At 38.6% G+C, this 26299-nt stretch overlaps 1 pseudogene across 1 annotated transcript; it reads left to right on the forward strand.

The window, feature by feature from the left end:
• The first annotated feature begins 15592 nt into the window (after window positions 1-15592).
• On the forward strand, window positions 15593-19963 carry LOC308252748 (beclin 1-associated autophagy-related key regulator-like; annotated as a pseudogene). Its single transcript has 3 exons — window positions 15593-15659; window positions 17531-17538; window positions 18555-19963. The product of its transcript is annotated as a beclin 1-associated autophagy-related key regulator-like (transcript).
• Window positions 19964-26299: the final 6336 nt, after the last annotated feature.

The following is a 26299-nucleotide window of genomic DNA, read 5'->3' on the forward strand; positions in this document are numbered from 1 at the left end:
TAATATGCAAATTAATCATCACTCTGCTACACCCACAGCCATGCCCACCAGCCAATCAAGAGCGAGTATGCAAATTAACCCAACCAAGATGGCGGTTAAATTGCATATCCAGGAGTAGAGCGAAGACTGAAGACAGCGTAGAAGGAAGCCAAGCGTTGCAGAAGGGACCAAAGCTGTGGAGAAGCAAGCAACTGGGGCCGGTGGAGAAAGGAGGGAAGCAGGTGGGGCAGGGGAGAAGGGAGGGAAGCAGACAGCCACAGGAAGCCCTATTGCAGGAATCTTCCTGCAACGGGCCTCTAGTCTATATATAAAAGCCCAGCAACTGAATGGTGGAATGACCAGAACAACTGGTCGACCAGTGGCTATGATGTGCACTGACCACCAGGGGGCAGATGCTCAATTCAGGAGCTGCCCCCTGGTGGTCAGTGTGCTCCCACAGTGGGAGCGCTGCTCAGCTGACCAGGATGAATGGTGCACCTACAGTGGGCCAATCCCTGCAGGCCATGCCCCCCCCAGTGCACGAATCTGTGCACCAGGCCTCTAGTCTTAAATAAAATACACTGCATATAATTTAACTGTAAAAATTTTCTCACGTGACTCAACATAGTTTCTGTGGTTGTGTGGCTGTGTTGTGACAGGATGAAACCCCTTAATTATAAAGATATGCGCTTTTGTTCTGAAACCTTTATTGTAAAGTTCTGCTCTGTAGTCCTGAAGCTTTCACCATACAATTAACCTTATAGGAAAATGACTTTTAATCAGGTTATCTCAAAATCTGTATACCACTCTTCATATAATGCCTCTAATGTTAATGCACCTACAAATCACCTAGGGATCTTGTTAAAAGGTTGTTAAATAATAATGATTCAAGAAATTTTAGCTATAGCCTGAGATTCTGCATTTTAAACAAACTCTCAGGTGATGTTCATGCCACTAATACAAGGACCACACTTTATGTAGCAAAATTTTACCAAAATGATGTGCACATATTGCCATTTAAATATGTGGTACTTGAGAATTATGTGTAATGTTGCTACTATAGAAAACAAAGGAACCTGCCCATTGATTCTGCCTCAAAGAAGGTAATTAAATGATCATTTGTTGTAAATATTACATATTATTTCTTTTCCAGATAAAGTCCTAAGAATAATAGCTCTCTACCCCTCTGAAGTGGCCTTGATGTGCCCTCCTGTCTGTCTCAAACTGCTACCCCTAAAATGAATGCTGTAAATCTATTCAGATTTTTTCTAAAAAATTACCTCACTAGCCACTATCTCAGTACGAGTAATACGTAAAGGTTACTTAATATAATCACAGTGAAAATACATAGGGAATGTAAAACAGTTTGGCTCTTGCAATTTTAAAACTTCTGCTTTGATTAATTAGGACTTATACTCTCCCTTGATTTTAACAAAGTACAGAGAATACCTGTTCAATAAATTTCCCAGACTATCATGCTCTGACATTGTGTCAACTTTAAGCAGTATTTCTCTCTTACTGCCTCTTCTAATTTTCCAGCTGCCATGTCTTACAGCTGTCAATTTGCCTGCTTCTTACAAAATTATCCCCTTCTAATTTATTGTTTCTGTTGTGGCTCAAGAATGCAAATGAACAGTCTCATTAGATCCATGTCTAAAATAAGAAAACTTTAGACTATAAATAAAGGAGGAATCTTGGGGTATTTTATGAATAATGTGTAATGGCTTTTAATGATTTTATTTTGTACTTCCTTTTTAGTTCATGAAAGACTTAAATTGTTAGCTCTGGGTTTTTGTCTAACTTTCAGATAGTTAATGATGGATAGTGATATCTAAAAAAGTTGTCTTACTCATTTTAAAGCAGTAACAATTAGCATAACTTGACAAGTAATCCAAGTTAGTTAATGTATTTTATTCCTGAATCTCATAAATCATAGTTTACAAATGAAATAACTTCAGTCTCCCTTTTTCACTCAATACACCAATCATTACAAGCAATGTCATCTTATATTGTTGAAAAACAATTCTAAAATCTTTAGATAAAAAGCAATTTGGGATTCCAGAACTCATCTGTATTTTATTTTTTGCTCTTGGATTAAATAGATTTGCACTGAATTGTGGTTTGACTATTCACAGAGATCTATATCTATAGTCATGTCAATGTAAATGAAGCCAAAACATAATGAAAAATAAATCTCCATCAATTTGTTTTATTGTTAGGCTAAGATCCAGAAACTCTATTTCCATTGTTGTTATAGCATTCTGATTCCAGGCAAATTAAATCAACCTCATCTCAAGCCTCATGTTCACAATTCACTCACAATGTATAATTCCAAAGTATAATTTGGCACAATATAAGGAAATGGTGGACATGTAATGTAAAATAAAATATTCTTGTATACTGCTGATTTGTGCATGCCTCTCCAGAACTATCCAGAACTCTCTCCCAATATCACTGATCAAAAGAACATGCATTGGCTTGTCAGACCCAGTGATTATGGGAAAGATTTAAAAAGTCTTGCCAAGCTGATCATTCAAGACCTTAGCATTTTCACTATAGATCAGATGTTACCACAATTGATTCTGGGCTCTAAATGTCCTGAGATTACTTGTATACTTCATGTTAAGTTTTCCTTATCTACTTAGTCTTTCATGACATGTTCTTTTACATTCTTAATTCTTTCCTTCTTTTCCACCTACCTGCTTTCCTACTATGAATCAACTATGAATCATACATTATACCAGGCACTGGTGATATTGTGATACTTGTGCCTTTTACATGTCTTCAAGAAATACAAAAATCTTAATTCTTAGGTCATTTGAAAATACCCTCATTTGCAATTTTTTCTCAGAAAATTATATATTTAGATTATACTTATTCATTGTCTTGAATTTTATTTTTATCAACCTTCCTCTCTCTCTCTCTCTCTCTCTCTCTCTCTCTTTCTCTCGTTCTGCCCCTATGTCTCACTGGTGATAGGAATGCAACTTTAGTTTGTCTTCCTTTCTTTGTATATCATATAGGTTACAATACCACCTGCCTCATTGAGTTGTTGAGGATTAAAGGGAGAAAATATATGAAGTACTTTGAACATTACCTATATGTAATAAAAAATCAATACATTTAGCTAAATAATTATCAGTATTAACATCATTATAATGACTACACCTAAATTATCTCTGAAATTAAAAATCCTAAGAGCATTGTTCATTGGAGAGAGCAAACATGAGAAATCATTGATTCTGGTAAGATGGCCGGCACCTGATAGACACTACATTAAATAAATGTACAGAGGTGTATTCCCCTCTTAACTCCCCTTTGAGTGTTAAGATTATGTTTAGGAAATAGATAAATTGATTCAAGTGATCTTTGACACTGCTCTACCAGGAGCTAATCTTCATTTTCCCCAGAGAAATCAAACAACAGTATGAGATTTGCCTGTGCAAACCTATTTAGCTCTATTTTACTAGTAATTACAAATTTATGTTTACTTTTTAATAGTAAAAAGTAATATTGACTTCCATTCATGGTAAAAACTTATAGTTTCCATCTAAAAGTTATATATGTAATCAAAATTTAGTTAATTAAAATATGAAGTATATAAGATTAACAGATAACTTGTGGGTGTCTCAACAATTATAAGCATGAATAACTTAAGTTTAGGAAACAATAACATTGGTCAAGATCTTCTGCAGAGTGGTGATCAGAGTCCTTGAAAGATTATGACCTAGGCCTATAATTTAAAAATTTACTGATGTACATCAATATCATACTAGATTTTATTATGGAAATTAATGTCTCATGGGTTCTCATTTAAATTTTTATAGAGCAGGAACTATTATCATTACATGGGATACATGTACCTACCTAACTTACATATAAGGACTCAACAATATTTGGACTTATCTCCAAAGGAAGAAGAGGAGAATGTCTATCAAAGAGAATATTTATAAAAAGATGAACAATGATTCTTAAATCTAGATTACATTTAACCTAAGAGATGATGCAGAAATGTAATGTTTTTAAACATAGTACAGTGTAAAACTGATTGTCACTGATAGAGTGCTTGATTTGAAATTTGTTCTATAGAACATATTTAATATATTTCAAAATATTAAAGGAAAGGGATTTTCTGTTTATAGAAATTATTTAGAGAAATGTTATGTTTTCCAAACTTTACTGGCTAAATTATCATAAATATATTATCAAAACTGTAGCCTGAAAGTTTTGCTCATATTTTTAAAAATCTAATTAAATATGAAGTTGCCTGCTAAATTATACCCTGGAATCTGGGGGTTAATATGGTAACTAATTATTTAGTGTTATGAAAGAGAATTCCTTTAGAAATAAAGAACTAAATCTTTTCAGTTCTAGCAATTTTGAAGCACAGATTCACAAATTTTAAAAATAAAACTGAAGAAAAAAGAAAATGTTGTAAAACTAATTTTCTGGAATGGCAAATAAATATTTAAAATACCCATAATTTTTCAATATTGAGATAGAGGGTTAAACAATTAAAATTGATATAAGTATATCCACATGTTGTCCAACTTTGATATATGTCTGTATGAGGGCATGGTGTAATACCATTATTAACTGCTTACTTAGAAGTCATTGGGCTTAACAGTTGAAATATGTCACATAATCATTAAAATATTTTATAATACTCCAATAGAGGAGAAAATCAAGGTCTAGATTGGTTAAAAGCTGAGTCAAAATTTGAACCCAGGTTTGATTCCAAAGCCATGAATTTCAGCTTGTACTCTTCTTTGCTGATTCATTTATATTTGTGCTTTATATCTTGTCTTTATTCTAAAAATAAACTTTGATACATCTTTGAGACTCCTTGACTTTAGCGTTTGATTTTTTTTTTCTTTAAGTCAAGGCTAAAGCCACTTTGATATGTTTTAAAATAACATTTATTCTTTGTAATTGGAAAAGGAGCTGTGAAATGCATTTGTCCTTTTATGATTGATTATCATAGTTTTAAAGTTAGTTATTCATACTATGTTGCTTTTCTTTTCTTTTGTCCTTGAATTGCTTTGAGTTTGTATTATAAGTAGGGAGAAGACAGTCCTTTACTCAGCACATTCAGGGGAGAAAGATCAGGATGGTGAGAGGATTTTAAAGTAGCTTTTATGCTGAATGGTTAGTGAAACTGAGTTTTTCTGGAATAAAACAACAATGGGGAGATGTTAAAAGGGAACATGACTAATGTCTTTAAAAACGCCATATTTTATAACACTCTCAAAGAATCTTTATATAAATGAACTTAATTAAAACTCTAAACAACGCTAGGAGGTCTAAAGTACAGGTATTATTATCCCAGTATATATTTGAAGAAACTAAGGGTTAAAAGAGTTCTGGTGGTTCAGCAATATAACACAATTAGCAAAGTGCAAATTCAGCATTTGAACTGAGATTTTCTGACTCCAGTGTCTATGTGTATGCATGCACAATATCACATAGACCTCTAGAAAAATATGCATAAGATTTTGACCTATAAACCCAGGAAAAAAGTAAAGAATGATAAATAGGAGCTAGACCAGAGAGACCTCAGATAAAAATAGGGAGGGTCTTTCTAATAATGATGCATATTTTCTAAAGATACAGTATGTTTTTTAGAAGAAACCTATTTTGTAATTCTAGTTGTTTGATTATGACTGTTATAAACCCTGGAAGTGCTATCTTAAAAAGAAAATAATAACGATAAATAAAAATGCTAGGTGACTGGAATCTTCGGTTCAACCATGGAAATTATACGGGATTTAATTATATTTCCTGGTTTTGGTCAAACATATATGCAAAGGGATAAAAAATAGTGCAACAGTCCAGCTGGCATGGCTCAGTGGTTGAGTGTTGACCTATGAACCAGGAGGTCACTGTTCGATTCCTGGTCAGGGCACATGCCCCGGTTGTGGGCTCGAACCCCAGCATGGGGCATGCTGCAGGAGTCAGCCGATCAATAATTCTCTCTCATCATTGATGTTTCTACCTCTCTCTCTCTCTCTCTCTCTCTCTCTCTCTTCCTCTCTTCCTCTCTGTCACCCTCTCCCTTTCTTCCTCTCTGAAATAAAAAAAATTATATTTAAAAAATAGTGCAACAAATAACCACCTACCCACCTGTGAGTTCATATTTTACCATTTTATTATGATCATTTTTAAAAAGATAAAGCATTACAGATACTACTGTAGAGCCTCATTTATAATTTCACTTGATTCGTTTTTTTCTTTCTTTTTTCATCCCTTCCTAGAGTATTAGTATGATCTCACTTACTTGATAAATGTGTGCATGTATGTGTATGTGCATAAAATTATCAACATGGATTGTCAACAACTATGAAGAGCTGAAATATCACTGTATTTGCATGATAACAAAGTTAGCCTGCAACATTTTATGAATGCTCGTAGAAGACCCTCCTGGATCAGAAAATAAGGACTTTATTGTTCATAGTAGAAAGAATAATAACATTTTCATGCATGGCTTTCATTCCAAGTTCTCAAGAATAATGCAAAGAGGGCCAGGGACCGATGCACATCTGGTGTATAACATTATAGGAAAGGAACTGTGAGCTTGGAGATCCCAAAGCTTAAAATGGACAGTCTGCCTTTTGCTGTAGAGGCAGACTTTGACTCTTATCTTTGAAGGATGTTCCCTATTTTAAAAAAATATTGAAAAGATAGTTCACTATATTTTGAAATGATTTATAAAACAGCTTTGTTTTTGCTCAATTTTGTATCATATTGTGCATAGGAAGAAAATATTGTGTTTTAAGATTAGAGACATAGATTTGGACACCACTTTTGGATTATTCTTTTCATGTAACAAATGTTAAATTCTATTTTATTTAAATTATTATATCTTAGTTCCTAAATCTTGTAATTTCATAAATATACACAGGAATTATATTTTTCAAGAATTCTTTAATATTATAGCAAGTGTAGTGACTTGAATATCTAGTAATTAATCTTTTGGATTGGATTTTAAATTTGCTAAGAAAGAAGGTAGATTGTTATCTCTAAAATAAAGTACCAAGAACACACAATACAATTTACAGAGTATGCATTATAAAATTGTACACCTGAAACCTATATAACTTTATTAACTAATGTCATCCCAATAAATTAAAATAAATAGGAAAATATATAAATAGAAAAAATAAAATAAAGTATAGTAATACTTGTAATAAATTGGAAATTTTGTTATGTCATCATGTAGGTATATTTGAACAGCTATTTAGTATGCCAAAAAATATGATCATGGTTTATCTATTTTTTCCAAAATTGGCATGAGGCTGTGTAATATGTGTCAAAAAAAAAAAGAAAAGAAAAGAAAAAGAAAATTGAAATAATACTTGTGAACAATATTTAAAGTGTTACTTAAGAAATGAAATGAAATGTGATATGTATATCTTCTTTCTTATTGCCTGGGAAGTTTGTTTCCCTAAAGAGATTAATGATTTTAGAAATAAGGAAACACAATCAATTTGGGAACTTAGCCTGATATAATCAAAGCTGGACAAGTGTCATAGTACCTTCTGGTCTGGGAATACCCCAAATCCTGAAATTGGAAACCATGAATATAAAAACCTCTAGGAGATGCTCCATCTGTTCTTTTCATCTTATTTAGGAAAGTAAAGAAAAATATCAGCTTCTGGAGAAAGATCATTCAAGTATAACTTCAAAAAGACAGAAAAGAAATAACCAGACATCTTCATATTACTAAATAATCAGAGGAGATTCTGAGATAAATTAAAATTTTTATCTGACCTGAATTCAAGAAAGAATGTGTTCCTTTCTAATCACCTGGAGAAGACTAGTAGTCTGTAAGATTTTAATACTAACAAAAACAGAACACATTGCACAGATTCATGTACAGCACAGTGGCTGTTTGCAGGTATTTAATATTTTTCAGAAATACATAAAGTTTGCCAAAACCGGTTTGGCTCAGTGGATAGAGTGTCGGCCTGCGGACTGAAGGGTCCCAGGTTTGATTCCGGTCAAGGGCATGTACCTTGGTTGCGGGCACATCCCCAGTAGGAGGTGTGTGCAGGAGGCAGCTGATCGATGTTTCTCTCTCATCGATGTTTCTAGCTCTTTATCCCTCTCCCTTCCTCTCTGTAAAAATATCAATAAAATAGCCGAAACCGGTTTGGCTCAGTGGATAGAGCGTCGGCCTGTGGACTGAAGGGTCCCGGGTTCGATTCCGGTCAGGGGCATGTGCCTTGGTTGCGAGCACAACCCCAGTGGGAGGTGTGCAGGAGGCGGCTGATCGATGTTTCTCTCTCATCGATGTTTCTAACTCTCTGTCCCTCTCCTTTCCTCTCTGTGAAAAATCAATAAAATATATTAAAAAAATATATCAATAAAATATATTTTAAAAAAAGAAAAAGAAATACATAAAGTTTAAGAATGGTGTACAGTAAAAGTAATCAGCTGTATAATCATTAGAAAGTCTTCATCTACAGAATTAGTATTTTGGTTCTGTGAATCTAGTAATGCATAACCATAAACTGTTTAAAGTAATTCAGTAAATACCTACTAGGAGTGGCATGGTGCTAAGCAGTGTTCTTGTGTTGTCTCCTTGTTTTTATCAATAGTCTAATAAATATGTACAGTACTTATTCTTATTTATAAACAATTTCAATTATGGACACTTGTATCCATCTTCACAAACACCATCATTGTCAAAGACATCATCGATATGTTTGCTTCAATTTCTTTATTGGACAATTTTCTAGACCAAATGACATTTTAAAACATTTTCTTATATGAAACTAGAGGCCCGGTGCATGGAAATTCATGCACTGGAGGGGAGCGGGGGTCCCTCAGCCCGGCCTGCCCTCTCTCACAGTCCGGGAGCCCTCAGGGGTGGGAGGCAACCTGGCGATCAGGGAAAGGCTACGCCCCCATCACACCTCTGCTGCTGCCACTGCCAGCAGCGCAAGCCTCGGCCAGCTCTGGTTACCTGAGCCTCGGGGCAGCTGGGCAGCTGACATTCGAGGCTTGTCTGCATTTTGGGCCTGCCCTGGGCTTCTAGGCAGCTGACATCCAAGGCTTTCCTGCGCCTCGGGCCAGCCCTGGGCAGCTGGGCAGCTGACATCCAAGGCTTGCGCTGCCACTGCCCGCCTGGGGATGGGCCTGGCCATGCCAGGTGCCTGCTGCCCCAGCGGGGCTGAAGGGACTGGGTGCCGCCATCTTGTGGCTGTGGGCACCACCATCTTTGAGGGCATGGCAATCAATTAGCATATTCCCTCCTTATTGGCTGTGGGCGCCGCCATCTTTTGTGAGAGTGTGATGGTCAATTAGCATATTCCCTCTTTATTAAATAGGATATTTAAAAATAGGCAAGATTATTTCTAAGGTTATTCCAATTCTTGATACTTTGCTGGAAAGAAGCAAATAATTATTGAACAGAAGAGTAGATTGGAAAACCCATGGGTTAAGCTCTGCCATTTATCTCTGTAACTTTTATCTAACTACCTCATGTCTCTCGGCCTCAGTGTCCTTATTTGCAAACAATAAATATAAATATTTTGAGGAAATTTAAATGCAATTATGTATATACAGTATGTAGAATACTCTCTGACACATATATAAAACCCGATATATTATTAACTATTTTAACATGTTAAGTGCCCACCCTGTTTTGTCTTTCGGATGGAAGTGTAATGTCAGTCACCAGTGACTGATAGGGTGCTTAACATGTTAACTAGTTTCATTATTAGATAATTGATAATTATATCTGAAAAACAAGTAGTCAATAGCTAGATTTACTGGGATATCTATATATATAAAAGCCTAAGCAACCAAACAACTGGTCGACCGGTCACTATGACATGCACTGACCACCAGGGGGCAGACGCTCAATGCAGGAGCTGCCTGTTGGTGGTCAGTGTGCTCCCACAGCAGGAGAGCCGCTCAGCTGGGCTACGGCTGGCAAGTGCAGCTGTGGCTGCAGGAGCCTCTCCTGCCTCCATGGCAGCGCTACCAAGTGGCAGCAGTGGCAGGCGTAGCAGGGCTGGGATAAGTGGGAGCGGTGCCAGGCTCAGCTCAGGCTCCTCCCTGGATGCCTACCTCTTTGCACACTACTGTATCCCCCAAGGGGTCCCAGATTGTGAAAGGGCACAGGCCAAGCTGAGGGACCCCACCAGTACATGAATCCGTGCACCAGGCCTCTAGTTTGGACATGAAGTCCTTAGGGAAATGTGAAAATCTTTGCAGTATTAAGAAAACAGTGACGCATTTATATTGCATTATATAAATATCACTTGGGTAACTCTTAAAAGGCTGAATAAAAAAGATACATTGGTGCCAATACCAGTTTGGCTCAGTGGATAGAGCGTCAGCCTGCGGACTGAAGGGTCCCAGGTTCGATTCCGGTCAAGGGCACGTAACTTGGTTGCGGGCACATCCCCAGTAGGAGGTGTGCAAGAGGCAGCTGATCGATGTTTCTCTCTCATCGATGTTTCTAGCTCTCTATCCCTCTTCCTTCCTCTCTGTAAAAAAATAAAATATATTTTTAAAAAAATACATTGGAAATGTTTTCCCTCATTAATTGTTTTGTAAGGTACCCCAGATTCCATGATTTGCTTATATGGATCCAATCCTTGATTAAGAATTGGTCAATTTAGATTAAATCAATCATCTAAAGACAATGATATAGACTTAGTAGTAATTGATTCATGAATTTAATCTAAATTGACCAATTCTTAATCAAGGGTTAGACAGTATTATTTCATAAGTAGGCACATGACCAAATTCAGAGCAGTCAAATAAAGAGACTATGTTCTAGATCTTTTTCTGTTTGATATATATTTCTTTCTCTTTATTTCTGAAGTTTATTATAGCTTCATGAATTCCTGACAGCCATGTTTTGGAAACAACAAAATGCCAAGAATGGAGTCAGTGAAGGCCTGGATTAATGAAGTAGCAGTAGATATGGCCTAATGCTTTGTTAAAAAGATTAGAGAAGACAATGATATGGACTTAATAGTATTTGATTCATTTAGAGAAGGAGATGGTAATGAAAAGGAAAGAGAAAATAATGATCCCTAAGTTTCTAGTTTGTGTAGCTATATGGATAGTAGTGTGATTTGCTGTTCAGAGAATGTCAAAGAAGCATTGGATAAGGGATAGAGAGGTAGGTAGGTAGGAAGGTAGATAGATAGACAGAAAGACACATTTTAGAGTTCTCTATCAGTCAGGTGTCATTTCAGAAAACAGAAAACAGAAACCACTCTTGATGATTCAAATGAAAAGGAATTTAACTTAGAGTTAGATGCTTACAAAATCATGGAAAGGGTAGTAGATGCCTAAAGTCATGGTAAATCGTGTTCTGTTGATTTCAAGGTGATTATCCTGTAGATCTGGAGGTCAGGAAGCTACAACAACCTCTACCTTCACTATTCACACTTGTCTTTCACACCCATGAAGCCTGTCACCAAGTGTTAGGATATTGGTGTCCAGTGCTACAAGTGCTCATTTCTGTTTTACCTAGATTGCCAGGAAACACAGCTAAAGAAAAGTAGCTTTTACTTCATCTATATCTTTCAAACCAGGACATTTCATTAGCAACATCAATATTTATTCTAGTCTCCATGATATAGGCAGAAACACAGACAGGCTTTAGATAGATGCTACGTGTCAATGAATCATCTCTAGTTAAAGCATTCAAAGGTCTCTCAGAAACAAATGACTAGGGGGCCACTTGATACAAAAGTCTGAAACCTGTGTAGATCGGTTTCAGAATGTACAAAATTTTTAAGTTGGATGAGAAGAGATGAGCCATTGTTCTCAATTGTTAGAAATCAAACTAACCTCTGTAGACAAAGGATTCTAGGTTAAATTCCAAAGAAAAAGACATCTACCCAGTTACAAAACCATGAATTTTCTTCCTACAAGAGGACTAAATGGTCACTATGGGAGCTGGAAGTATTAATCCAATTCCATGTTGTGAGGTCCCAAATAGTCTTCGGGCAATCATCAAGTTGTAACAAAGCATGTGCATGCATATGTGCTTTTTTCTTCTGAGTAGAGAACAAATAGCTTTAGTCAGATTATTTAACACCTTTGCTGGTGAGAACCATTCTGTAGAGTTTCTGTCATTGTAACCCAAGAGATACTGCTAATAAGCTAATTTCAAATTGGGTCAAAAGAGGGCTCTTCAAGGCCTTGAGTATAAATGTGAAACTTAATTTCTTTAGAACAATTGCAAAGCACACTTTTGTCAATGAGAAAAGCAATGCAGAGGCCAGGACTTTTGTCTCAATTTCATTTCTATCAACAGGAAATTGGATTAGCCGCATAAGATTGAATCTGAGAAGGGATTCATACTAGTGGAGCTTATTCTAGGAATCAAGCAAGAATGGCAAGGGGGATGTCATGAGTTATGCAATCCCCAGGCCTTTATGCTACTTCTATAAAAGTTAATTCTGTTTGACTATTACTTAATTAGGTTCCAAATGCCAGCTTTCTTAGGGAGGATAGAGTCTTGATTACCTCATGTATTCCACCAAGCAATAGTAGTAGTTTAATACCCTCAGAAAGGTAACCTAATATTGAGTACTTGTTTCTCTATGGCACAAGGTCTGGGAGTTAATACACAATCTATTTGGAAAAGTATTTTTATCAAAAATTGGAAATTAATTATGACTATAATTATAATCAATGTTCAAATAAAAATTTAAAGAGAATGAAGAACATATTAGGGTCCAAATATTTGATAACAAATATATACAGATTCCAAGCTACATAAAACTGTAAATATGCTATTGACTCGAGTTCACATTTTTTAATTTATCTTCTTTTTTTTTTTTTTACTTTGTTTTTTATTGTTAACACTATAACAGATGTCCCCATTTTCCTCACCTTTACCAACTTCCACCCAGCCCCTGCCCAATACACCCCCTTCCTTCTGGCCATTGCCTCACTGTTGTCTGTGTCCATGGGCTATGCATATATGTTTTTTGGCTAATCTCTTCACCTTCTTTCATCAAGTTGCCCTTCTGACAGCTGTCAATCTGTTCCAAGTATCCATGCCTCTGGTTCTAGTTTATCCATCAGTGTATTTTGTTCATTAGATTCCACATATAAGTGAGGTCATGTGGTATTTGTCTTTCTCTGATTGGCTTATTTCACTTAATGAAGAAGAGTGAGAAGGACAAGAGAGAGAAAAATGAGCTAAGGCAGAAAAGTGAGAAAAACCTGGGCTCAAGAAAGGAATAAAGGGGAAGAGATGAAGTTCAGTAAAAAGATATAATTTACTAGTGGCCCAGTGCACGAAATTCGTGCATGGGGGGGTGGCGGGGGGAGGGCCCTCAGCCTGGCCTGCACCCTCTCCAATCTGGGATCCCTCTCACAATCCAGAACCACTGGCTTCTAAGCGCTCACCTGCCTATCTGATGCTCCTAACTGCTCTCCTGCCTGCCTGATGCCCCTAACTGCTCTCCTCCTGGCCTGATCCCCCTAACTGCCTAACTGCTCTCCCCTGCTGGCCTGATCCCCCTAACTGCTCTCCCCTCCTTGTTTGATGCCCCTAGCTGCCTATTTGCTCTCCTCTCCTGGCCTAAACCCCCTAACTGCCTATGTGCTCTCCCTTCCTCTCCGCACCTTCAGACCCCAGCGCAGGAGAGCTGAGAGCTCTCTGCCAAGGCCCCATCCCCATCCTGATGCCCCAATGCCCCCCTCCAGGCCGGGCGGCGCCACGCGCTTGCACATTCCTCCACCAGGGGGGCTGTCCCCTGTGGCAGCCTCATGTCCCTGTGGCGCAAATCCCTGTCCCTTTCCACCAGCTCCTGTGTGCTCGCAGCCTGGTTGTGACTGTGACATGGTTAGGACCAATTAGCATATTATCTTTTTATTATATAGACAGTTTACATAATAATTATATCAGATTAGCAGAAATGATTCCAACAAAAAGGCATATGAAAACACAGTGTTCTTTTTGTTGTTGTTAATCCTCACCTGGGGATATTTTTCCATTGATATTTAGAGAGAGTAGAAGGGAGGAGGAGAAAGAGAGAGAGAGAGAAACATTGATTTACAGCATCACATCAATTGGTTGCCTCCCGCACACACCCTGACCAGGGCTGAGGATCCAAAATACATGCCCTTGACTGGAATCAAACCCAGGACCCTTCAGTCTGTGGGCTGATACTCTATCCACTGAGCAAAACCAGCTAGGCGCAGGGGTCCTCAAACTTTTTAAACAGGGGGCCAGTTCACTGTTTCTCAGACCATTGGAGGGCCGGACTATAGTTAAAAAAAAAAAAAACACAAACTATGAACAAATTCCTATGCGCACTGAGGGCCCGGGACGAGTCAGCTGCTAAGCAGGACAGGCAGCGGCACCCAGTGGGCTGGATAAATGTCCTCGGTGGGCCACATGTGGCCCACGGGCTGTAGTTTGAGGACCCCTGAGGGCAACACAGTGTTCTTTATGAAGTCAGTTGTTCTGTCTCTACCCCCAAATGCTATTGAGAAGCAGTCATCCTAAAATATAACCAAAGTAAAACATGATATAATATGGGAAATTATGGCATGTTATAAAAGAATATGGAAATTAAAAGGAGAAGCAGTGTTAAATGCTAAAAGTTGGCAGAGGCTGCAAAATAGAATACTCCTTTGGAGAAGGGTGACTGAGGAAGCTACCATACCTTTTTGAAATCCACTATAGAATCACTTAACTCTCGTGCCACATTCACCATATGAAAAAAAATGGTTTTGATTTTTTTAAAATATATTTTTATTGATTTCAGAGAGGAAGGGAGAGGGGAGAGAGAGATAGAGAATCATTGATTGGCTGCCTTCTGCACGCCCCCTACTAGGGATCGAGCTGGCAACCCCGGACATGTGCCCTTGGCTGGAATCGAACCTGGGACCTTCAGTCCACAGGCCAACACTCTATCCACTGAGCCAAACCAGCTAGGGCTGGTTTTGATTTTTAAAGTGCTTTTTAAGTAGCTTTCTCACCTGGGATAATAATGTGGTGAACAACTAACATTTGTATTCTGACCTGCTCAGCATTAATATTTTTGTGTAAATTACTTTTCTGTCATAAGTTAAATTTTATGCAAGTATGGGTCGAAAATAATAGGTTTCCCAGAATTTCATGAGCCTAGTAGTAGAAGCTGATATAGAAAAGTGGGGGCCTTGCATATGTGGTAAACGTACTAAGTTTTAGGAATTGGTTAATTGCAGTGTAAATAATAGAATTATTAACATACTACCAACAGTTACATTTAAGGAAAATGAACCTATTCACTTAGGGCTTTAATGAAATAAATTATATATAAATATATACTTTTTACTAAAAATAACATAAATAAGGGCACAGTGCTTAAAATTAATGGGAAAATATTGTAGTATTTTAATAGTAAAGAAAAATAATCTATGCCTCAAACTCACTCTACAATGATCTGTTTTAAATGACTCTCTCAAACAGTGTGGTTTATATACATCACCTAACAAAAGTGCTTACCTGATGTAAACATCCACAGGTTAATTGAACTATTGTAGGGATTCAATCAGCGAGTTTGAATTTGCATTTGTCATGTGTGATATATTATTTTTGCTTACTTTAGGGTAATGGGTATACTTGACAGGAGTCAGAATGACTGATGACTCACAGTATGAAGATTTTCTTAACACAGAGTGGTTGTACAGAAACACGACGAGAGGTAAACAGTTGAGGTGAAAATAAGTAAGCCTTCAGCTGAAAATGTGCACTATGCAATATCAATTCCTTGAACTGACTATAAACAGACACCAATATCAGGTTTCCAGTGCTTTCTGCCATAGGGCTTATTTTCTGCCAAGAAATGAAATTCATTCTGAATTGTCCCCAGAAATTAATCTTCTATGTGTTAAATCATATGTATGAACTAGGCACAGGAAGCTGATGCAATAATTTGTACCTTGAAGTCAGAAAATTTACCAATGTGCATGCTTTTTGTAGTCAGTTTAACAGAGAGCAGGTCTTTGGCTTCACATAAAGTATACATTAAGAGCCTATCCTGTACATTATGCATTCTTTACCTCCCTTTCATTTTCTGTTCACAGTCATCCTTTTCTTCATCTTATTGTTCCAGTATCCTACATCTGTGCTACAGGTTGGGGCTCCAGGCAAGCCATCTTCACAATCATTTGGGTGGTGATCTAATCCTCTTGTTTAGAGAGCTCACAAAACCAGATCAATAGTCCATTTCTTTCTGACATGGGCATACAGCCCTACTGCCACTGTGCTCTATATAGGGGAAATGCTATAAGTTGTTATCATTTTTTCTTTTTAAGGTAACAACTCCAAATTTAGTAGAAATTCTTTGTATTTCTATTTTTATAGTCTTAGTTCTAGTTTTCTTTGGGGGCTCAGAAGTGTTGAGGAAAGCAACACTCTAGGTGTCATCCTAGCGACTGGTCTGGAGATTTATTTTACTTCAATTTCCACAGTGCACTCTTCTCCTGTTGTGACTCCACATTCTGCACAATTTTCACTCTGTCAGTGTCTCATCTTTCATCTTTCCATTAAATAGATCTGTATCTCTCTCTATACTCCTGCAGTGTGCCCCTTGTCACTGCCTGTGTGCAAGGGCAAATGAAATCAGTGCTTTACCCTGGAGGAGGCAATTTGGGGTAAGGACTTATGATCTGGAGAATCTATTAGGAATAATTTATTCTTCAAACTTCCCTTCTTCTCATTAAGAATTACTATTGGATAAATCCTGATTTCACAGTTGTATTTCCATTTGTCGTGCAACAATTGTCAAGTGGAAAGAATTATAATATTGTGAGATGGAAAGAGATATTGGCTTATAGATCATGTCACGTTAACATTCTTGGAGAGTAGTAACTGCATCTACTCACTACTTCTCAAAGCAAAAGAATATAAAAGCGTTGTACTAATTGCTCCATATACAACCTAGATGCAGGTCAAATAGAAATATCTCACTTTATTTATGGAAAGAAGGAATATTGTAAGCAGAAAATGGATAATTCTACATTTTAAATCTACAGTCAATAATCCTATATAATAAAAGCGTAATATGCTAATTTGACCAGATGTCCTTCCGGACAAAGCCGGGGCTGCAAGGGCTGAGGCAGAGGCAGCCATGGCTGTGGTGGGGGCCGAACCCCTTGCACGAATTTTGTGCATCGGGCCTCTAGTAACCAATAATTTCCAAAGTGGACATTATCTAAAAATATCATATTCCTTTGTAATTGGCAATAACATGATTATGTGACACAGACGCCCAAATTGGGTTGATTCTAAATGATTCAACTGCATGAATCTCTTTAGCCTCTTTAAAAATACGGGACAGATAGGCTGATATTTGCCATGATTTCTTTATCTGGCAAGGTGAATGTTCATAAATATAACTTTAAGAAGTCCCTAAATAGTCTCTAGACCTACTGAAATGGGACTACCAAGAAAGAGAAACAACCAAATAGAAAACTCATGAACTGTCTGTTTCTCTTTTTAAAACTCCCTCATGCATTAAATTCCCCCCTAAACATGACCTACTACTTTTACAAGCTCATGTTTTATCTCTAGCTCCAAAGGTTAGCAAAGGCAGTGACAAAAAATATGTGTGCATTATGTATATTTAAATATATAATATACACTATAATATACAGGGTGCAGTAAAAGTAAGTTCATGGTTATGAGTACACAAAATAAGAGTTTATTCTTATATTATTATTTATTAATTATTGTATGATTTCCCATACAAACAACTGTAAACCTGATTTGCCACACCCTGTATATATTGTATATACAGTATATATGACAGAGAATAAATGATTGCAAAGTAGTTCTACATAAATAATAGATTAAAATAATCACTGTAAAGAATAATGTTTACAGTAAAAAAAAGTTGAGATTTTTCTCTATGTTAGGCACTTTATTAACTATTTTAATTATATTCTCTCTGCTATTTTTTCTTCATTTCCAAAATAACCAAACCTATTAGGTAGATATTATTATCCCCATCTCATAAATAAGGAAAATTAAGCATAGACAGTTTAAATATCTTGTGCAAAAGTACCCTTGGAGTTAGGGACAGGGGCAGAATTTCAATCTATGAAATGATTGCCTGACTTCAAACACTTAATATTTCATTATAAAATCATATCTCTTATTCCATTTGGAATGCGTTGTTATTGAGATCTGTTTAAGAGCATTTACAAAATGTGTCTGAAACATCATGAAAACTATAGTTTTCATTTGAATAATTTTTGTTTTGCATTTTTTACAAAGTAAGACATTAAGGTTGTAGAGGGTTTTTTTTTTTTTGTGTGTGTGTGTGTGTTTGTTTTTTAATTAAAATGAGCACTTTACCTGGATTTTATGTTTGAGAACCAACAGAGTGTATCTACTCCAGTTGTTTCTTCACCACTTTTCACTGATTCTGCAGGACTATTTTTTCAAATCCCATGTTCAATTGCAATTTGCTGTGCAGAACCCATGTGAAAATGTTCATTCTACTGAATTAGGGCTGAATTATCCCCTGCTCTTGTTTCTTGGCTCTCTGTGAGCAAATCACAAAATTATTCCCAATGAATAAAATTGTTTGCAGAGTGGGAAGGGATCCCGGGCGCCGGAGGCTCCCGGCTGCTCGCCCGGGACCAGGTGGACTCGGTGGACGCCGCGGAGGGGCTGTACCTGGAGGTGGAACAGTGTCTGCTATGCAACACCACTGACTGGCAAGTGCATTCAGAAAGGCAATTCCGTCTACTTCGACGGCCGTGACCAAGAGAGGTTTATAGAGAAGAAGGAACGGTTAAGCCAACTTAAGAGCAAGCAGCAAGAAGCATTTCAAAAAGAAGTGTTAAAAGCTATGGAAGGAAAATGGATAACAGATCAGTTGAGATGGAAAATAATGTCCTGCAAGATGAGGATTAAATAGCTGAAAAAACAATATGCAAAGGAAATGAAGAAAAATTCTGAAGGCCTTCTCAAAACCAAGGAAACGAATCAGAAGCTTTATACTGGAGCCCAGTGACATCAAGAGAAAAAGGAGAAGATTCAGAGGCACAACCGCGAACTTGAGGACCTCGTAGAAAAAAAAAAAAAAAAAAAAAAAAAGACCATCGACTTAAAAAGTCATTGTGAGCGTCTGGCAGATCTGCGCCGATCTCATATACTAGAGCTCACCCCTGTCCTTTTTCCAATTGAGGAAGTGAAGGCAGTGCCATGACCTCCAGCACTGTGAGCAAGCTTGCTGAAGGCCGGAGGACGACTTCCACTCAGGGAGCTGCGTCTGTGATGACCACCACGGGGACACCAGCATCCGCATCACAGGGTCTTCGGTCAGCCTTCCAACAACCGGGACTACTCTGCCCACTCTAATTGGGCGGAAGAGAGGAAAACCACGCAGCGGCCGGACATGGAGCACAACAACCTGCTTACACCTTCAGCGCTGCCCTGTGCCATGCGACTCAGCTGGCCAACATTTTTCTCATATACTAGTACTCGACATACATCTTCCCAGAAAGCTGTGCAACAGTGAATTTTGTGGGGAAACTCTCAGCAGACAGAAATGTACTCAAGCAGTAAAGAAACTGAATGCAAATACTCTTTACCTGTGCTTTTCTCAGCATGTCGGTTTAGATCCATTACAACCACTGCATCCCTCAGGAATCTAATGTACCTGGTCAGCCCGAATTCTAAACACCTAGGCAGGTCCGCACCCTTTGCAGTGCGAGCAGACCTCGAGGAGTCCATGGAATTGGTGGATCCCGGAGTTGCTGGAGAATCAGATGAGAGTGGAGATGAGCACATAAGGGATGAGGAAACCGACTTGGGCACAGACTGGGAGGACTTGCCAAGCCCCCGGTTTTGTGAGGTCCCTTCCCAGCCCGTGGGAGTCTCGCAGAGCCAGAGCACCCAGGCCTCCCCGCGCATCGCCAGCAGCAGCGCAGTGAGATGATCTCCGCTGCAGCCTCGGTGACCTCCTGGTTTGAAGCTTACACTGGACACCGTTAAGGAGCATGCATCAAAACATGCCAGATTTGCATCAGGGAAGTAAACTATGTATTTAGGTAAGATCATGCCTGGAACCAAAAGGTTATTTTAACTGTTTAAAAAAAATGTTTGCAGTTTTTATTTATCTGAAAATTATTTCTGAGAAGTCAGACACTCTTCAGTACACTAATCTCAGTACTCTCTCTGCCTCTCCATTCTCTATAGCAAACTTAATATGCAAACATATTGTACCCTTTGCCACCCATTGCCTTCTATCTTAGGTCTTGCATTACTGGGAGTTAGAATATTTTGATTGCATATGGTATGAAAGATGTTGAGAAGAGGGGAGAAAAAAAATTAAATAACATTGGCTATTCAGGAAATGCTTTCTCTTTGTGTATTTGCACTTAGATATGGGCAGATAGGCGGCTGAGAGAGTTTCTTATACTTTGTGGAAGACCCCACTTTCTGGTAACCTGTGTCAGGGTTTCTTCTATTTTCTTTCTAAAAGGCTGTGTATATCTCAATAAATGTTAACTATTACATTAATGATACATAGTAATGTGAGTCAATTTATCAGATTTACCATAATCTTACCTAATAATAGATAAACATGTAAATTGACCGTACCTCCGCTATGCCCACAGCCAATCAGAGTGAGTATGCAAATTAGAAGACCAAAGATGATGGCTGCCCAGCTGCTCCAGGCCTGGAGTGGCCAGGCAGAGCAGGATGCCTGCTATGAGAGGGAGGGTGGGGGGCGAAGGGATCTACAGGAGCAGAGTGCCACAGCAAAGACAAGACTGCAGACTCCGGAGTCTGCAATGAAGATGAAGATGGCAGACTCTGGCTGGAGCCTGCAGTGAAGACGTCAGATTCTGGCCAAAGCCTGCAGCTAAGTGAAGGCCTGGGTCCCGGGTGCTAGAGGAAAACCGGTGCTGGAAGCCAAGGGAAGGAAGGCCTATTGCACAAATCTCTTCATGCAACGGGCCTCTAGTCTATACTAATAAAAGAGTAATATGCTAATTAGACTGGGAGACCTTCCAGAGACCTTCCAGACGTCCTTCTGGACAAAGCCAGAGGCTTGGCTGGCCTGCAAACTGCCCCCAAACAGCCCTCAGCCCCTCACCCAGGCTGGCCATGCCCCTCAGCAGGGACCCCCCACCCTGATGGGGGCATGGCCAGCCTGCAAACAGCCCTCAGACCCTTGCTCAGGCTGGCCCCACTCTAAGCAGAGACCCCCCCTCAACCCCGATGGGGGCATGGCCAGCCTGCAAACTGTCCCAGCCCCTCACCCAGGCTGGCACCACCCCCACCTTGATCCGGGACCCCCTTCAGGGCAGACCAGCTGGCCCCTACCCGTGCACCAGGCCTCTATACTAATAAAAGGGTAATATGCTAATTAGACCAGGAGACCTTCCAGATGTCCTTCCAGACAAAGACATGGTGGTGGGACCAAGGCAGAGGTGGTTAAGGGAGAATAGGCCGGCAGAGGCGGGGGGCAATTGGGGGCAAGCAGGCTGGCAGGGGTGGCAGTGGGGGTGAGCAGGTTGGCAGGGGAGGGCCAGTTGGGGGCGAGAAGGCCAGCGGGGGGTGAGCAGGCTGGCAATCAGAGTGGTTAGGGGTGATCAGGAAGGCAGGCAGGTGAGCAGTTAGTAGCCAGCAGTCCCTGATTGTGAGAGGGATGTCTGACTGCCAGTTTAGGCCTGATCCCACAGGGGTCCCAGTTTGGAGAGGGTGCAGGCCAGGCTGAGGGACACCCCCCCATGCATGAATTTTGTGCACCAGGCCACTAGTTAGAAATAATTCTTCTCAGTATTTGACAAAATGCTGATTATTGTGTTCATGGTATCTATGACCACATTTTTTCAAAAGGAAGATGAGAAAGCCTTGGAAGGCATAACTAACTTCTACCACATTGGGAGAACTTTCAAGGTATTTCCTTTTTTTAAGAATTTCCTTTCCAATATATTATTACTCCTTTGCCAAAGAGAAGAATCTATGTTTTTAGTTAAAATTTTCTATATATAAGCTGCAGTATCTTCTGAGTTGCTAAATATTTAAATAAATATATCATTTATGTACTCCAGGGCTTTTGTAAGAATTGTAATTTATAAATATAATTAATAAAAAAAGTTACTTCCCTAACCGGTTTGGCTCAGTGGATAGAGCGTCGGCCTGTGGACTGAAGGGTCCCAGGTTCGATTCCAGTCAAGGGCATGTACCTTGATTGCGGGCACATCCCCAGTGGGAGGTGTGCAGGAGGCAGCTGATCAATGTTTCTCTCTCATCAATGTTTCTAACTCTCTGTCCCTCTCCCTTCCTCTCTGTAAAAAATCAATAAAATATGTATTTTAAAAAAAATTAAGAAAAAATAAAAAAGTTACTAAGCCTCTACTGAATTTACAAAATGCACTGTGGGGCATTTACTAAACCCATTCAGAGTGGAACTATAAATAATTTAAACCTCTATACTTGTCAGAGTAAATGAGCAAAATGTATTTTGATGTTAACTTACTAATTTGATGGAGCTATAGAATTTCCATTAAGAAAACTAAAGGCATATCTATATCTTTGAGCATATGTAAAACCAATATATTATGTGTTATATTTATAATACATAATGGAAGGGTGTCACAGTTAATTTCATCTCTTCTGTAGATCAGCCACATAATATTGATCTAATTCATGGTCAATGGGGTGGCAAGCAGGGGTTATTCCAGGTTGATATTACTGATGTTTTTTTCAGAGTCTAGTCTAAAACAACATTATGTTTAATTTGTAACCTAATTTATTTTAACCTCCTTGAAATATTCATGTCCCACATTATGAAAAATGAAAATTTATTTCTCAAAATTTTTACTCAGTAAAATGATTGTATGGTGTGTGTTTTTCCAAATAGTTACTAACATGCCCTATGATATTCAATTACTATCCTTCTTCAGGGTAAAATCTGGTGCTTCTGGGAAATATGGTTGGAAAGTTGTCCTGTACAGATTATTTCTTGGGTCAAAATCTTCAGTTGCTTGTTCACTGGCTTATTAGGATGAAAATGCTCAAATACATTCCTGATACTGCCCATTTTCTTACCCCTCACGTGTGGAAAAGCTGCTTTCAGTTTTACTAGAAAAAGCAAGAAGAGATATTATGGTTTCATCACACATGCTGGACAGCAAAGTGAACTGCACGCATTCTACTGCTAGCCAAAGCAAGCTTTTCAAAGCTTTCTTCTCTTTTAAATCAGATATTCTGCTGTTTGGCATTGCTGATTTTTACAACCCCATCTGAATTACTTCATTTACTGACATCTGAGGCTATAAAACACCTTGGAAATCTGCTTCCAATTTTTAAAAAGTTGAGACTCCTTTGTACCTACACAGACAAATCAGCACACACATGCACAAACAGCTAAGCATACTCATGATTTTAAAATATAGTTGTAATTATTTAAATTACAAAGTGAACCAATAGAAAAGCCAAAAACAAGTAACTACTGGGAGAAAGAGAAAGTACTATATGTATGTAACATCCTGAACTTCACAGAGGGGAATTAACTTGACAGTCTCCATAAGTTTATGACTTACACAGTGTCCAGGGCACAAGTGCAAATACCACCAGATGAAACCAGGGAATATGAAAGAGCTATCTTTGGTCCAGGATCTGAGGTTCACTGCTTTCATAATCTCTGAAGTTTCTGTAAACTCTGTAATTAATGTTCATTTTTAAATCATTTGCAAAATTTAAATCAAAGAAGACTATATCCATATTAAAATGCAATTATCAAGGTATACATTTATAAACAGATTGATAAATTATGTCAACTCATCCAGTGGCCCCCCAAAATGAGCAATTTTTGAAGATAACCCAGGAAAATTTAAAGTAATTACCATAAATTTAGATACACCTCTTTCCCCCTTCCCACCTGAGAGTCTGTGCTGTGAGATTCTTTCCCCTTCCCCAAGTGGGAGTCTGTACTTGTTCTTCAATAAATCTGTACCTTTGCTATACCATCTTCAGTCCGTGGATTCATTCTTTGACTCCAGTGGACAAAGAATCCAGGGAACACCGCATGTTCCAGTCCAAAAATCATGTATCACTATGACATATGTACATACATTATTCATATAAAGGTAGAAAATAAATTGAGTGTGGCATGGTAGAAATGGTCAGTGTATTTTTCTTACACAAGTCTTTTTCATGTATAAACTTAGTTGAAACTAAATTATGAACATTACTTGTTGCATTTGGTAGTTGCAGTAGTTATCAGTAGCTTAGCAACATTAGATTCCTGACATATCAATACATGAATATTTTTTAAACTAGGCTTCAAAAAATATTTTTTAAACTAGTCATAGCTTATACATTAGCATAATAATCTCTAGGTCCATCCATGATGTTGCAAAAGGTAAGATTTCCTTCTTTTTTATAGCTGCATAGTAGTTCATTGTGTAAATTTACCATAGCTTTTAAACCACTCATCTATTGATGGGCCCATGAGCTGTTTCCAGATCTTGTCTATTGTAAACAATGCTGCTATGAACATAGGGGTGCACATATTCTTTTGACTTGGTGTTTCAGGGGTCTTAGGATATATTCCCAGAAGTGAGATCACTGGGTCAAAAGGCAGTTCCATTTTTAGTTTTTTGAGAAACTCTATACTGTTTTCCCTACAGTGGCTGCACCAGTCTGCATTCCTACCAATAGTGCACTAGGGTTCCCTTTTCTCCACATCCTTGCCAGCACTTACTGTTTGTAGATTTATTGATGGTAGCCATTCTGCAGGTGAGGTAACATCTCATTGTGATTTTAATTTACATTTCTCTGGTTATTAGTGATGTTGAGTATTTTTTCATATGTCTATTGGCCATCTATATGTCCTCTTTGAAGAAGTGTCTATTCAGGTCCTTTGCCCATTTTTTAATTGTATTGTTTATAGATTTTTTAAATGATTTTTATAAATAAATTTGTTTTAAATGATAATATGAATATATTTAGCTGGTTATTTGAAAAGCCTAATAATATAGTTATTAGGGTATTAATTTCTTATACTCCACTTTAAGAGATTGCCTTTCTGACCTTCTTATGGTTGTGTAGTGCCACATGACCATTCTCAGCCAAGAGTTGTGGGATAGAGGTTGCAAATGTTACTTGTTGGCCTACAGTTTAATTAAAGGTGTAAGATACTCCAGAGTGCTTTGTTTCTCTGTGCCATGATTATGGGTAATATTTGTAATGTAAGCTGCCCTGTCAGTTTGGTTTCCTGAAAAAAATATAATAATCAGAAACTTCACCAATGATTCATTGAGAATATACAGATTTACAAGAAATAAAAACATTATTATTCAAAGGCAATTGAATGTTGGGCTTAGTTATTGGTGCTGCATAATTTAGCATATCCTAATTGACACTTCGTAAATCACATCTCAAATATCGATTGTTATGCCACTGAGAATGGACATGATGAAGCAAATGGGTCAATGGATAGTATGCTTATGGAGGAAAGATTGGATTTGAGAAAACTGATTTAACAAAATTAGAAGAAAAATTTCTACTCTTTTTGTCTTATATTATTGCACTTTTTAGAATTTTCTGGTATACTTTGAATAAAAGTGATATGAGAAACTATTTGTCTTGCTCCCAATCTTAGAGAAAAAACATCCACCCTTTTAAAATTAGGTAGGATATTAGTGCTTTTTCATAGATCTCTTTAGAAGACTATGAAAGTTAATGTTTATTCCTAACTAGGGGCCCAGTGCATGAATTTGTGTACTTTGAAAGGAACTGTGAGCAGCAAGGCAGCAGTGGGCACAGGGGCGGGTCTCGGCCCATCCTCCACATCCCTGCCCGGCCCTTTCTGCCATGGCCCCAGGTCCCATGTTTCCCAGCACCCCTGCTCCTGCCGCCGCCACTCCCACGCGCTGACGGCACCGGCCCCACTCGTACCCGCTGACGGCGTGGAGCAACTGGGGCCGGCGCCAGCAGCAGGTGCAAGCGGGGCTGGCGCTGTCAGCGGGTGCAAGCAGTGGCTGCTGCCCCAATCACCCCTCAGGAGCAGGGGCAAGTGGAGAAGCCCTCAGGGGTGAACGGGTTCGGCAGCTGCCACTCACACCTGCTGATGGCACCAAGTGATCGGGACTGGCGCCAACAGCGGGTGTGAGCAGCAGCTCCGGTGCTGGCTGTGGGTATGAGCGGGGCTGGCACTAGCAGTGGGTGCAAGCAGGGCTGGCGCCAGCAGCCGTTGCAAGTGCTGGGTGGGACAACGGCACACGGGAGCAAAGAATTTTCAATAACCACCAGAGGCTTGCCACAAAGACAGGAACCGGTGCCCTGCCTTGGTCTGGTGCCCCCACTCACCTG

Source organism: Plecotus auritus (assembly GCF_963455305.1).
Source record: "Plecotus auritus genome assembly, chromosome: 7".
Lineage (NCBI taxonomy): Eukaryota > Metazoa > Chordata > Mammalia > Chiroptera > Vespertilionidae > Plecotus > Plecotus auritus.